The sequence below is a fragment of the Eschrichtius robustus genome, chromosome 1 (assembly GCF_028021215.1).
Source record: "Eschrichtius robustus isolate mEscRob2 chromosome 1, mEscRob2.pri, whole genome shotgun sequence".
NCBI lineage: Eukaryota > Metazoa > Chordata > Mammalia > Artiodactyla > Eschrichtiidae > Eschrichtius > Eschrichtius robustus.
The window spans coordinates 182,785,747-182,802,436 of record NC_090824.1 but is presented as its reverse complement, the minus strand read 5'-3'; the positions used below and the strand labels follow the sequence as shown (position 1 = coordinate 182,802,436).

At 39.5% G+C, this 16,690-nt stretch overlaps 1 protein-coding gene and 1 pseudogene across 18 annotated transcripts in view; one reads left to right on the top strand and one right to left on the bottom strand.

Annotated features, from left to right (window-relative positions):
- PARD3 (par-3 family cell polarity regulator) overlaps window positions 1–16,690 on the bottom strand; it is a 625,594-nt gene that overhangs the window by 397,257 nt on the left and 211,647 nt on the right. The window lies entirely within an intron of this gene.
- On the top strand, window positions 756–14,742 carry LOC137768216 (deoxyuridine 5'-triphosphate nucleotidohydrolase pseudogene; annotated as a pseudogene).

The window sequence follows — 16,690 nt, the reverse complement described above, 5'->3', positions numbered from 1 at the left end:
CTCCCTCCCCTGGCCTGAGTGAGCCAGAGCCCCCGAATCAGCTGCTACTGTGACCCCGTCCTGTCTGAGCGAAGTAGAGTTGCCCTCAGGCGACCTAAACGCAGAGACGGGTCCAAATCCAAAGCTGAACGCCAGAAGCCGTGTGAACAAAGAAGATAAAGGGAAATCTCCCCCAGCGGCCTCAGGAGCAATGGATTAAATCCCCACAATCAACCTGATGTACCCTGCATCTGTGGAATACCTGAATAGACAACAAATCACCCCAATATTGAGGTGGTGGACTTTGGGAGCAATGGTAGACTTGGGGTTTGCCTTCTGCATCTAATTTGTTTCTGGTTTTATGTTTCTCTTAGTTTAGTATTTAGAGTTTATTATCATTGGTAGGTTTGTTTATTGATTTGGTTGCTCTCTTCCTTTTTTTTTTATATATAGATAAATATTTTTTTTCCTTTTTCTCTTTTTGTCAGTGTGTATGTGTATGCTTGTTTCTGTTATTTTGTCTATATAGCTTTGCTTTTACCATTTGTCCTAGGGTTCTATCTCTCCTTTTTTTTTTCTAAGTATAGTTTTTAGTGCTTATTGTCATTGGTGGATTTGTTTTTCGGTTTGGCTGCTCTCTTCTTTCTTTCTTTCCTTTTTTTTCTTTTTTTATTACTTCTTATTTTTTAATTTTTAATAATTTTTTCATTTTTTATTTTAATAACTTTTTCTTTCTTTCTTTTTTTCTCCCTTTTCTTCTGAGCCATGTGGCTGACATGGTCTCGGTGCTCCGGCCTGGTGTCAGGCCTGAGCCTCTGAGGTGGGAGAGCCGAGTTACGGACATTCGTCCACCAGAGACCTCCCAGCCCCATATAATATCAATCGGTGAGCGCTCTCCCAGAGGTCTCCGTCTCAACACTAAGACCCAGCTCCACCCAACGACCAGCAAGCTCCAGTGCTGGACACCCCATGACAAACAACAAGCAAGACAGGAACACAGTCCCACCCATTAGAAGAGAGGCTGCCTAAACCATAATAAGGTCACAGACACCCCAAAACACACCACCGGACGAGGGCCTGCCCACCAGAAAGACAAGATCCAGCATCACCCACCAGAACACAGGCACCAGTCCACTCCACCAGGAAGCCTACACAACCCACTGAACCAACCCTACCCACTGGGGGCAGACACCAAAAGCAACGGGAACTACGAAACTGCAGCCTGCTAAAAGGAGACCCCAAACAGTAAGTTAAGCAAAATGAGAAGACAGAGAAATACACTGCAGATGAAGGAGCAAGGTAAAAACCCACCAGAACAAACAAATGAAGAGGAAATAGGGAGTCTACCTGGAAAAGAATTCAGAGTAATGATAGTAAAGATGATCCAAAATCTTGGAAATAGAATGGAGAAAATACAAGAAATGCTTAAAGGACCTAGAAGAACTAAAGAGCAAACAAACAATGATGAACAACACAATAAATGAAATTAAAAATTCTCTAGAAGGAATCAATAGCAGAATAACCGAGGGAGAAGAACAGATAAGTGACCTGGAAGATAAAATAGTGGAAATAACTACCGCAGAGCAGAATAAAGAAAAAAGAATGAAAAGAATTGAAGACAGTCTCAGAGACCTCTGGGGCAACATTAAATGCACCAACATTCAAATTATAGGGTCCCAGAAAAAGAAGAGAAAAAGAAAGGGACTGAGAAAATATTTGAAGAGATTATAGTTGAAAACTTCCCTAACATGGAAAAGGAAATAGTCAGTCAAGTCCGGGAAGCTCAGAGAGTCCCATACAGGATAAATCCAAGGAGAAACAGGCCAAGACACACATTAATCAAACTATCAAAAATTAAATACAAATAAAAAATATTAAAAGCAGCAAGGGAAAAACAACAAATAACACACAAGGGAATCCCCATAAGGTTCACAGCTGATCTTTCAGCAGAAACACTGCAAGCCAGAAGGGAGTGGCAGGACATATTTAAAGTGATGAAAGGGAAAAACCTACAACCAAGATTACTCCAGCAAGCAAGGATCTCATTCAGATTCGACGGAGAAATTAAAACTTTTACAGACAAGCAAAAGCTAAGATAATTCAGCTCCACCAAACCAGCTTTACAATAAATGCTAAAGGAACCTCTCTAGGCAGGAAACACGAGAGAAGGAAAACACCTACAATAACAAACCCAAAACACTTAAGAAAATGGTAACAGGAACATACATATCGATAACTACCTTAAATGTAAATGTATTAAATGCTCCAACCAAAAGACACAGGCTGGCTGAATGGATACAAAAACAAGACCCGTATATATGCTGTCTACAAGAGACCCACTTCAGACCTAGGGACACATACAGACTGAAAGTGAGGGGATGGAAAAAGATATTCCATGCAAACGGAAATCAAAAGGAAGCTGGAGAAGCAATTCTCATCTCAGACAAAATAGACTTTAAAACAAAGACTATTACAAGAGACAAAGAAGGATACTACATAATGATCAAGGAATCAACCCAAGAAGAAGATATAACAATTGTAAATATTTATGCACCTAACACAGGAGCACCTCAATACATAAGGCAAATGCTAACAGCCATAAAAGGGGAAATTGACAGTAACACAATCATAGTAGGGGACTTTAACACCCCACTTTCACCAATGGACAGATCATCCAAAATGAAAATAAATAAGGAAACACAAGCTTTACATGATACATTAAACAAGATGGACTTAATTGATATTTATAGGACATTCCATCCAAAAACAACAGAATACACTTTCTTTTCAAGTGCTCATGGAACATTCTCCAGGATACATCATATCTTGGGTCACAAATCAAGCCCTGGTAAATTTAAGAAAATTGAAATCATAACAAGTATCTTTTCCGACCACAACGCCATGAGACTACATATCAATTACAGGAAAAAAGTCTGTAAAAAGCACAAACAAATGGAGACTAAACAATACACTACTAAATAACCAAGAGATCACTGAAGAAATCAAAGAGGAAATCAAAAAATACCTAGAAACAAATGACAATGAAAACACAACAACCCAAAATCTATGGGATGCAGCAAAAGCAGTTCTAAGATGGAAGTTTATAGCAATACAATCCTACCTCAAGAAACAAGAAACATCTCAAATAAACAACCTAACCTTACACCTAAAACAATTAGAGAAAGAAGAACAAAAAAAAACCCCAAAGTTAGCAGAAGGAAAGAAATCATAAAGATTAGATCAGAAATAAATGAAAAAGAAATGAAGGAAACGATAGCAAAGATCAATAAAACTAAAAGCTGGTTCTTTGAGAAGATAAAACAAAATTGATAAACCACTAGCCAGACTCATCAAGAAAAAAAGGGAGACGACTCAAATCAATAGAATTAGAAATGAAGAAGAAGTAACAATGACACTGCAGAAATACAGAGGATTACGAGAGATTACTACAAGCAACTATATGCCAATAAAATGGACAACCGGGAAGAAATGGACAAATTCTTAGAAAAGTACAACCTTCCGAGACTGAACCAGGAAGAAATAGAAAATATAACCAGACCAATCACAAGCACTGAAAGTGAGACTGTGATTAAAAATCTTCCAACAAACAAAAGCCCAGGACCAGATGGCTTCACAGGCGAATTCTGTCAAACATTTAGAGAAGAGCGGCCACCTATTCTTCTCAAACCCTTCCAAACTACAGCAGAGGGAGGAACACTCGCAAACTCATTCTACGAGGCCACCATCACCCTGACACCAAAACCAGACAAAGATGTCACAAAGGAAGAAAACTACAGGCCAATATCACTGATGAACATAGACGCAAAAATCCTCGACAAAATACTAGCAAACAGAATCCAACAGCACATTAAAAGGATTATACACCATGATCAAGTGGGGTTTATCCCAGGAATGCAAGGATTCTTCAGTATACGCAAATCAATCAATGTGATAAACCATATTCACAAACTGAAGGAGAAAAACCATATGATTATCTCAATGCATGCAGAAAAAGCTTTTGACAAAATTCAACACCCATTTATGATAAAAACCCTCCAGAAAGTAGGCATAGAGGGAACTTACCTCAACATAATACAGACCTTATATGACAAATCCACAGCCAACATCATTCTCAATGGTGAAAAACTGAAAGCATTTCCTCTAAGATCAGAAACAAGACAAGGTTGTCCACTCTCACCAATATTATTCAACATAGTTTTGGAAGTTTTAGCCACAGCAATCAGAGAAGAAAAAGGAATAAAAGGAATCCAAATGGGAAAAGAAGAAGTAAAGCTGTCACTGTTTGCAGGTGACATGATACTATACATAGAGAATCCGAAAGATGCTACCAGAAAACTACTAGAGCTAATCAATGAATTTGGTAAAGTAGCAGGATACAAAATTAATGCACAGAAATCTCTTGCATTCCTATACACTAATGATGAAAAATCTGAAAGAGAAATTAAGGAAACACTCCCACTTACCACTGCAACAAAGATAATAAAATACCTAGGAATAAACTTACTGAAGGAGACAAAAGACCTGTATGCAGAAAACTATAAGACACTGATGAAAGAAATTAAAGAGGATACAAACAGATGGAGAGACACACCATGTTCTTGGATTGGAAGAATCAACACTGTGCAAATGACTATACCACCCAAAGCAGTCTACAGATTCAGTGCAATCCCTATCAAACTACCAATGGCATTTTCACAGAACTAGAACAAAAAATTTCACAATTTGTATGGAAACACAAAACACCCCGAATAGCCAAACCAATCTTGAGAAAGAAAAATGGAGCTGGAGGAATCAGGCTCCCGGACTTCAGACTATACTACAAAGCTACATTAATCAAGACAGCATGGTACTGGCACAAAAACAGAAATATAGATCAATGGAACAGGACAGAAAGCTCAGAGATAAACCCACACACATATGGTCAACTAATCTATGACAAAGGAGGCAAGGATATACAATGGAGAAAAGACAGCCTCTTCAATAAGTGGTGCTGGGAAAATTGGACAGCTACATGTAAAAGAATGAAATTAGAACACTCCCTAACACCATACACAAAAATAAACTCAAAATGGATTAAACACCTAAATGTAAGGTCAGGCACTCTAAAACTCTTAGAGGAAGACATAGGCAGAACACTCTATGACATACATCACAGCAAGATCCCTTTTGACCCATCTCCTAGAGAAATGGAAATAAAAACAAAAATAAACAAATGGGACCTAATGAAACTTAAAAGCTTTTGCACAGCAAAGGAAAACTTAAACAAGACGAAAAGAAAACCCTCAGAATGGGAGAAAATATTTCGAAATGAAGCAACTGACAAAGGATTAATCTCCAAAATTTACAAGCAGCTCATGCAGCTCAGTATCAAAAAAACAAATAACCCAATCCAAAAATGGGTAGAAGACCTAAACAGACATTTCTCCAAGGAAGATATACAGATTGCCAACAAACACATGAAAGGATGCTCAACATCACTAATCATTAGAGAAATGCAAATCAAAACCACAATGAAGTATCACCTCACACCAGTCAGAATGGCCATCATCAAAAAATCTACAAACAATAAATGCCGGAGAGGGTGTGGAGGAAAGGGAACCCTCTTGCACTGTTGGTGGAAATGTAAATTGATACAGCCACTATGGAGAACAGTATGGAGGTTCCTTAAAAAACTAAAAATAGAACTACCATATGACCCAGCAATCCCACTACTGGGCATATACCCTGAGAAAACCATAATTCAAAAAGAGACATGTACCACAATGTTCACTGCAGCACTATTTACATTTACCAGGACATGGAAGCAACCTGAGTGTCCATCGACAGATGAATGGATAAAGAAGATGTGGCACATATATACAATGGAATATTACTCAGCCATAAAAAGAAACGAAATTGAATTATTTGTAGTGAGGTGGATGGACCTAGAGTCTGTCATACAGAGTGAAGTTACGTCAGAAAGAGAAAAACAAATACCGTATGCTAACACATATATATGGAATCCAAAAAAAAAAAAAGGTTCTTAACAGCCTAGGGGCAGGACAGGAATAAAGACACAGACATAGAGAATGGACTTGAGGACATGGGGAGGGGGAAGGGTAAGCTGGGACGAAGTGAGAGAGTGGCATGGACATATATACACTACCGAATGTAAAACAGATAGCTAGTGGGAAGCAGCCGCATAGCACAAGGAGATCAGCTCAGTGCTTTGTGACCACCTAGAGGGGTGGGATAGGGAGGGTGGGAGGGAGATGCAAGAGGAAGGAGATATGGGGATATATGTTTATGTATAGCTGATTCACTCTGTTATACGGCAGAAACGGACACAACAATGTAAAGCAATTATACTCTAATAAAGATGTTAAAAAAAAAACCCAAAAAATGAAAGATCCCACATGCCTCACAGCCAAAAAAATAATAATAATAAATTTAAATAAAATGGTATGAAATGAACGAAATGGAACAGAAAAGAATAGAAAATATCAATGTATATTTTAAGTAGGAAGGCTGTTTACAAATTTACATATTTGTTCACTGGGCCACCACGTCAAATGCACCTCTTCCTGTAGAGTGTTTGTCCCAGGGACATTGGCAGGTGTGGAGACACTTCTGGTTGTCACAACTGGGGGAGGGTGCTATTGACACTAGCTGGTACAGGTCAGGGAAAACCGCTAAACCTCCTACAACGCTCAGGACAGTCCCACGCAACCAAGAACAATCCAGCCCCAAATGTCTCCAGTGCCAACACTGGAGACAGCCACAAGTTTCAAGACCACTAACTGACCTTGTAGTTCACGCCATCTGAGGGTCACTCCTATAGGGCACACGTATGCACCGCTGTAAGCAGAATCTGCTAATACTTAAGAAGTAAACGTAAGGCTTCCCTGGTGGCACAGTGATTAAGAATCCACCTGCCAATGTAGGGGACACGGGTTCGAGCCCTGGTCCGGGAAGATCTCACATGCCACGGAGCAACTAAACCCATGTACCACAACTACTGAGCCTGTGCTCTAGAGCCTGCGAGCCACAACTACTGAGCCACAACCACTACCAGCCACAACCACTGAAGACTGCACGCCCAAAGCCCGTGCTCCACAACAAGAGAAGCCACCGCAATGAGAAGCCCGTGCACCACAACGAACAGTAGCCCCCGCTCACCGCAACTAGACCCAACACGGCCAAAAATAAATAAATAAATTTATTAAAAAGAGAAGTAAATGTAACCGTAGCCTCTCAATGGACACAGTTAAAACTTGGTTCCAATTTTTTTTCCTATAATAAAAATGATGGATGCTCCCTGCAGAGAGTTGTGAAACTGAAAGAGAATAAAGGATTTTGTGACAAATGAATGAAAAGACAGAGCAAGGCAGGACAGTCTCATAATTTGTAAATCCTTTACCAGAAAGTAATAAATTCCTATGCTCTATACACGTTGTGAAGAAGCCACTGGTTTCAGGTTTTGCTTTTTTTTTTTTTGGTTTAAACTTCGCAATTTTTCACACAAGAACTTTAACAATAAGACAGCTCTCACATCGTCAGAAACCACCAGAGTAGGTTACTAGAGTTGACTAAAAAATCCCAAAACAGAAGATGGTGAGAAAGGGAGAACCAGAAAGAGAAAAATAAAGGAGAGACAAGACCAAGCCAGGAAAACACAAGCAGAAACCTACTTCCTATTCACCACTTGTGCTTTTCAAACCACAATGCAAGTTGGAGTGTTTTTGGTTTGAAACTGCTAAATTTCGCGCCTGCAGACAGAGGCACTGCCATGGAAAAGCACAGCCTGGTGAAGGATTGAACGCAGGCAAGCTCCTCTTTGCTTTTCAAACTGCTAAGAAAGAGACGAAGCAACAGAACAACAACAAACTGTAAAGTTCTAAGTTAAGGATTTTGCTTAAAATATTTCTTAATCACAGTCTAATATATTTTCATTATTATATTTAAAAGAAACCTAATTACGTTCAAAAGAAAAGTGGATGTGCTTGCTGTCACTAATGAGATCTCAGGGCATGAGAATTATTTCAGAAGCAGCAGCTAGTATCCAAGGGTGCATTTTTTTTCATCATTTGCATTAAGCAGAAATTTTATCAGAAGGCCAATTAATAGTCAATGTAATAGCTTTGCAGAAGGAGAACTAAATTAAGTGTGTCAACACCGTACACTCAGTGCCTGCCCCTGTCTTGCACTCATCAAGAAAATTACATGAGTGAAGCTCCAGTCTCACAGACGATGGCCAATCAATGGCAACTCATGACAAGACTCAAGACGATTCCAGTTGTTTTAAACATCTGGTAGAAATAATGCCGTGAAAAGGAGCCTAGTCCCTGCAGATTTTTCACAAGGAAGCAAAAAAAAAAAAAAAAAAAAATTTTTTTTTTTTTTTTTAATATTTATTTTTTGGCTGTGTTGGGTCTTAGTTGTGGCATGCAGGATCTTTCGCAGTGCATGGGCTCTGTAGTTGTGGCACACGGGCTTAGGTGCCCTGCGGCATGTGGGATCTTAGCTCCCCAACCAGGGATCGAACTGGTGTCCTCTGCATTGCAAGATGGATTCTTAACCACTGGACCACCAGGGGAGTCCAAAAAAAAAAAAAAATTTAAGCTCACAGTCTAATATTGTTTTAAATTCTGCATCTATTTTTATATTCTGAAAAAAAAAATCCCATGTTTTAATGAACTAGATCCATCAGAAACATATACAGAGTCTGTATCAAAGGAAAACAGCTTTTCTTAAACCACTTTCATTAAAATTAAGCCAATATTATATACTCACATAATATTACATACTCATACATTATGTATAAACTTAAAGGCTATCAAAATCCTCAAAATTCTACATCATTCTAGCTCTAAAACAACTATGTAATTCTAGTTTTAAATTTCTACAATAATCCAAAACAATTCAGATTTGACCACTTACAAAAAATGGGACTAGATGATAAGTTTGAAGTGATTTAAATGTTATCCATGCAGGTGGCCAAAAAGAAAAAGTTATATCATTTATTGGTTCAAAATAATACCTGCCCTTATAACGCCCTGACCCAGAGGTACTCAAAGTGTGATCCCTGGCCACGGGCCTCATCACCACGAGGGAACTCAGTAGAAATCCAAATACTCAGGCCCCACCCCAGACTTACTGCATCAGAAACTCTGGGGCTGGGGGCTAAAATCTGTTTTCCCAAACCCTCCAGGCAACTCTAATCCAAAGTCAAGTGGGCAAAGCGCTGCCCTAACCTGCAGGTGACAAGAACAAAGACCAGCTAGAGTGTTAAGACGTCCTGTGCTAAGCGACATCCACAACTTAGCTCGTTTAACCCTTATGATGATTTCATGATGTAGGAACTCGTATTCTCATTACACTGGAGCAGCTCTGGCTCAGTCATATTAAGCACTAAACCGAGACTCTACAAAGCCGTGTGAAGCCAAAGTTTACTGTTAACCACTATTACCCGCAGCATGCAAGGAGTGTGTCCCTCCCTTTCTGCTCTCACAGTACAAGTTCGTCCACTCAGTAACTCACATAAGCTTTGTGGAAACGGGCAGCTTCCCTCAGGACGTAATTTCAGTCTTCTATCACACGTAAAAAGCCTCACATGCGTTGACGCTACCCTCCTCAAAAAATAGGCAGGGTGTGAATTTCAGACGACCACTGGAGTCCTCTTTCATCAGTTCAAATTTTTATTAATTGCTTGACTAAAGAATAACTTAGGGACCTCCCTGGTGGTCCAGTGGGTAAGACTCGAGCTCCCAATGCAGTGGGCCTGGGTTCAATCCCTGGTCGGGGAACTGGTTCCCACATGCGTGCCGCAACTAAGAGTTCGCATGCCACAACTAAGAAGTCTGCACATCTTTAGTCCACAACTAAAGATCCTGCGTGTGGCAACTAAGACCCGGCACAGCCGAAATAAATCAATAAATTTTCTTTTTTTTTTTAAAAAAGAGTAACTTACGTGTAGCCCATCTCGCAATGTGATCTCTGCAATGTGATCTCCTGTTACTGAATCAAGGCCAAGTTTCCACAACTGGCTCATCTCTAACCAAAATCCCAACTGCCCCAATCTAAAGGGATGAGGTGAGAGACAGAAGGTAACAGGCACTCGGGGAGTAGAGCTTTCAAAGTGGCCTGAGGCCTCTTAAACTCATGGGACGGGCCAAACACCACCATTGCTGGAAAGCACTTGTCAACAGAGAGAAACATGTGGACAAGATCTCAGTGAGAATCTAGCAACATGGACGTTGAGAGGGAAAACACTGATAACAGTTCTATCAAAAATTCATAACAACACCCTTAACTATACACAAGAGGAGATGCACTAAATAAATCACTGTACATCCAAGGTATTTTAAACCAATATAGCTATTAAAAATATATTCACAGGCATGGAAAGAACAAATGACACACCCCAAAATATTAACATATCGTAGTAAACATCTGATATTGTAGAATTACAGGAGATATATTTTCTACTTTGTACTCCTTTGTTTTTCAATGTCTTACAGTATAGGCACGTTTTAATGTAAAATATATATTTATGATAAAATGAAATTAGAAAAAAATACCATAAATAAATTACTTGTTCTATACCTCTAGAACCTACTGAATCTTCAACATATATTGATAGTAAAGTAATAATGAAAAATTGTTTTAAATTTTGAAGTTAACACTTTATATTACTCACTAAAACGCTGAATATACTAGATGAATACATTTTTGTACAAAGAAGAAAAATAAATACTTTGCAGACCAGAGCAATTATTACCAATACTCATTTTATCAATAAGTTTCTTCAGGATTCCACTGGGAATAAATACATAGCTTTAATTTTCACTGTATTAACCGAGTGGTGTTCCTCTTCTTTCATATTGTTTTAGACATTTGATGTATTCTTTTGGTTCAACACAATGAATGAGCACATTAGAATTTAAGACCATCATGGAGAAGGACCCCTGACAGTCAGGTAGAACACTCAGTACTGCCGGAACACAAATGAAATTATCTGAAAAGGCAAGAAATTACTAGCCTGCTGTCTAGTTTTCAAACACACAAAAGGAAGAAATGTTTTTAAATTTTTTAACTTATTCCACAAGTTATTTTTCTGAAATTTAGTTATTCAATATTTGATAATAAGAGCACAAATTTTCCGAGTCTACAACGGCGAATGAAACTTTCAAATCTTCGCGCAAATTTATAGAACGGGTAACATTACTGAACTGCTCATCAAACAGTTAGGGGGACACCCTCACCGTCAGCCAGTTCCCATCCGCAGATCAATTCAATGAACATTAGGAATTTACAGTAATTTACAAGAGGAAATATGCAGAAACAAGATTACGTACTCTGCTTAGTTTCTTTATTTTCATACAGCCATTTAAAAATAGAACAGAAGGGGTTTCAAAGACAGATACGCAGCATTTTTTTACCAAACATTTTAAGCAGAAACAACATAAATAATCTGCCAGAATTATGCCACATCATTTTTCCCTTGGGAAGATAAATGTTACACATACCATGTGTATTAAATAATTATGACTGGAGATAATCACAGCACACATAAAACGTACGCATCACTGCCAAGAATTCACCTAGAGATTTATTACACTGAGACACACAGCTTTTAAGCTCTGTAAGGAAGTCACACGTTTAGCTCTTAATATTACCTAGAAATGCTCAGCAAGATTAGGGAGGGGACACGAAGCACTCGGGTGAGTTTGCAATCGGATGGATTACTACGGAGAGCTGTCTTATTCTCACTGCATAACCTGACACCTATTGCTCAAGTGGCAACTCAAATTAAAATATTGTTTAATGGTGAGAGAAAAAATACACTGTGGGGACAGGAAAAATGTATTTCAGGCAATGACTATGCTTAAAATGGCTAATTAACCAGCAAACTTTGATCATCATTTCTATTCACTACTGAAAAGTTAGCCTACATTGAACAAAAACTTTCCCAAGACTCGATAAACGTGGTTGTGCTTCTGTGGGCTCTAAAAGCTAATGAGATGGTGACAAGAGTTACACAACGGGGTCGGCGTCCTGGGACAGCTCAGTCTCCATTGATCAAGCACAAAGTCTCCCCATTTGATGTTTTAGGTTCTACCAGTTAGCCAGCCTGTTCTTTAAAAACCTATTTGAAAGCAGTAACATCGATTAACCCTGGAAACAGTTTTCTATAAGTCAGAACAATCTCTTCCTTTCATTTTTAAATCTCATTTCCTACAGAGGTTTCTCCAATGTTTAAAACAGCATGAAATTCACTACCCAAATAGCATTAAAATCTAACCTTAAACATAGTGGTTTATGAAAAATCCTCCTCCACACTCCAGCCTTCCAAACAGGAAGTGTCTTTCTTCTCTTTGATTCGAAGACCAAGAACTATAGAGTCATAGAAGAGGCACCTTTGATGGGCTTTATTTTTGTAAATACTTTGGACAGGATTGCCTCCTAAGTTTTTCTTTGGTCTCTATCACATCCCAAGTCCTATTTCCAGTGCATCACTCTCAGAAGTTAGGTCATCTGAAATAGTCAGGTCTCAATTATTGGGAACAGAATGATCCAGGAATATCCATCATTGGACCTTCCATCTGCTGAATCCAACCAAGCAAACCACCCAAACGTCGATAAAGAGGATGGGCAGGAGCTGGAAAACTGAACCGCAACCATCGGATAGCTCTCATCTCGAAAGTTCCATTTTTTAATGTTTTAGCTGATATCTTCCAACAATAGAAACTTCAAGCCAGTATGTTTTTTCCATACGTTAACTGTGATATCTTTTAAAATCCAGTATCTTGGAAACTGGTGGCAATAGTCCTAATTCCCACATAAGAAACTCTGAACTAGAAGCCCTGTCGGGATACGCTATGGATTTGTCTCAACAGAACTCTGATGGTTCCGTCTGACTTGGAGCATTTGACCACAAAGCCTTATTTAAATAAGACAACAGAGGCAACTTTCAATAATTTTCTCCTCTGAAGGTCTTAAGATTTTATGATGCACCTCATAAAGTTGAAAAGAAATAAAACATAGCCCCCTGCCTTCACTTTGTAGAGGTAGAATCTCTTCTATTTTGAATCCACAATATAAAGTAAGACCAGTAGGTGTAAGCTTTGTTGCTGTTGTTGAAGTTGGTTCTCGGAATTGGGTCGGAATCCAGCCAATCCCTGCTTCCCATTGATGCAGCTCTGCTTTTTCATTACACTGGCTGCCATTTTAGCAACAGAACATTTATAGTATCTCCTAAAATACACTGAATTTACACACTGGATAGAGTTGGACTTAGAAGGGTTTTGTTATTTTAAAAGATATCCCACGATCCTCAAACAGGAATAAGTTTCATTGAAACACTAGAGTTACAAATTTTATCTCAAAAAGTGAACTTCATTGTGTATCTATCTTTGGATGTGTCATGCTCTTCCACTCATCCCCTCCATGTGGGAAGCTGCGGGGGTTCTCTGACCTCTCTGTGAGAACGTCCTAGCGTCAGAGACTGGACAGCACAAACATCTGAGCCAGCACACACTTCTGCTTCTTCTGGATGACCATGTCCAGACAGCTTGAGGAGGGGTACCATCCGCCAGACAGAGGTCCACTCTCGTCAGTGAGAATCAACCCATTTTCAATCAGCATTGCCAATGACCTAATAATAAGGCGAGAACTTTGCTGGACTTTCTCACGTCTAAGCCAACTCAGTTAAAAGGAAATCCCACAAGTTGTGTGAAATGAGTCATGATTCATTTGTTGATTCCTTAACAAAAAGCTGGAGCACCTGTAAGTGCTATGGCTGGATGCACAGATGCACATCCAGGAAGATATGGTCCCTTCACGCCACCATGTGACATGAACATCATTGCTGAATGCTCTCCATCTTTATGTACTGAACCAGAGAGAAACTGAATCTTTCCCTTAAAAAAAAAAAAAAAAATATATATATATATATATATATATATATATATATATATATATATATATATATATATATATATATATATATTACAGTGCAACATAAAACATTTCAAGGAAATCATGTTCGCAGAGGCTTAAGAAAAACAAGTGTCCCAACTTGGGGCTTACATATTTTACAATCATTCCATATTTAGAGACAATTAGGACTTTTTTCCAACTCAGATATGAGAAAATGTTGTTCTGCTCTTTTAACTCTAAGTTAAAAAACAGAAGTTTAGTGTGCTGGTCTCCTCCTGCTCTCTCTCTCTCTCTTGTCCCCCCTGCTCTCTCTTGTGCTCACGTTCTGCCCTGCCACGCCCTTCTCTCAAGAGGCCCAAGTCATCTCCCCCAGCAAGTGGGCCCGGCCTGCGGGGGAGGGCGGCATGCAGCCCCACCTTGTCCGGCTCTCGGAGCACACCACCACCTGGACCAAGGGGTATGCACGTGCCGTGGGCTATGACCTGAACAGCACCTGTGATTACATACTACCACCTATGGGGAAAGCCCTTGTGAAAACCGACATTCAGGTAGCTCTTCCTTCTGGGTGCTATGGGAGAGTAGCTCCACATTCTGGTTTGGCTGCAAAATACTTCATAGATGTAGGGGCTGGTGTCACAGATGAAGATTAGAGAGGAAATGTTGGTGTCCTACTGTTTTAATTTTGGCAAAGTCTGAAGTCGAAAAGGGTGAATTGCACAGCTCATTTGTGAACGGATATTTCACCCAGAAATAGAAGAAGTTCAAGTTTTAGATGATGCTGAAAGGGGTTCAGGGGGTGTTGGTTCCACCGAAAATAATTAAGACTTCATGCCAAGAAAAGACATGTTAACTCTCGCATACGACTGATGTAAGGCTTTAAGGGAACTTCAGTAAATGGACTGAGAAAGCCTTTAAGGTGTCAAAATAACCATCATTAGAATGTAATGGGAAAACCCACTGAGATGTTACGCCAGCGCCGACTGAAGCGACCACACCCTTCCATGAAGCAGCGCTTCACACACTTGATGTTCCATAAGCGACGCGACACAATCCAACAAGACAAGGACACTTGGGAGGAACTGTCATCAGACTTCAGCACGTGCTAGCGAGGACTTCGGAGAATGGCAGCAAATCACCACTAATCAACCCTCCCGTCCTCAGCAGCCAGGTTCAGAGCCAGGAAGTTAACTCACCACCAGCCACAGCGGTCGCCAGACAGGGTTCCGGGGTCAGAACGCGCACAGACGCGGTTGACAAGGGAACCCCAGGCCTCCTCTCCAGTCCCCTGAACCCGAGTCCCCAGAGCGGATCCTCAGGGGCCACGCAGGAAAACGGTGTGGGGACTGGAGTTCCCGGCCAGGTTCTGCATTCAGAGGAGAAAAGGCCTTTGTTTAAATGGCCCTGAACAATAGAATAACTGCAAAAATGGTGTATCGTTATAAATAGCAAATTCTCAGGGAAACTACAGAGAGGTAAGGGAAGACGAGCAGGTGAGGGGGCAGGACGCCTGGCTCAGTGGAGCACATTCGATCTGCCGGGATGCATGATTTTATGGAACACGCTAATGACGATGGAAGAAAAACCTGGGAAGAAATACAAGCCTGAGACAAAAAGCAAGAGTGAGATGTGAAAGATTACGTAAATCACGTATTGGGGTTTTAGAAGAAAGGTGTTTTTTTTTTTTAAACCTCCCACTGGACCAAATGAGTTGTAACACAGAAACAGGCACTGTTCTGTTCAAAAAAATAAGCCCCTCACTGTAACATTTACAATTCTACAAAAGACTCCATCAGATTCTGCCAAGGCATACCCAGTGGCTGGCATCTGAGGCTCTGGAAAGATAAAATCTGAGACTGCATACTGCCGTTTTATGTATTTCACTGCTAGGCTAGGATGCATTTAATGCACAAATGCCAGCAGGCCAGGATACAAAAATTTACTATGGATGTGCTTTAAGTTAATGTTGATTCCAACAGTTTACCATCCATCAACTATTCTAGTGCCAATTAGCACCATAAAAACCATGCGTAAATATTTGAAAAACACGTTAGCAATTAAAGGGAGGAAATATTCCACATTAAAATCAGGAAGAGACTTTAGGTTAAATGCTAAAAGGTAACTACATTCTCAGAACATCAAGTTTCACAGCATAACACAAAATGCTATACGCACTCGAAACCAAAAATACAACACGTAGATCCCATTTAAAATTCAGTAAATGCCAATTATTATTTACTGCTTTCAAAACGAATAGGTCTCCTAACAACATGAGGTTTTAAACTTTGTGCGTCGTTAACTTATACTCCATGTTAGTGATGAAGTGTTGACAAATGCTTTCAGTGAACTAAGAATGTGAAATATTCTGAAGAAAGGTAGCTTAGGTTCTTTCTTTGTACTAACTTTTTAATGCTTGCCTTTTTTAAACAATAGGAAAAGTAAGAGTGCCTGGCACATGGCTTAAAGTCAAGCTTTCTTCTTAAGTAATAATCTAAAAAGAAGAACATAAATTCTTCATCATTTAAAGACTTTACTTTCTAAGCAGAGTAATCCCCATAGTTAAAAAAGAATTTTAATATAAACTGAAAGAAATTTAGTATGCCAAGTTAATCAATGACAACTCAGCAGCCTTTCATAAGGAATCAGGATCCCACAGAATTGGGGCCATTTTTTAAGTACTGAGCTTTAAGACCGGGACAAAAAAAACTTTTAACAGTAGGAATTGATATATTTTTATCAAGACTACACCAACTCTTTCATCTTTCACAATGAG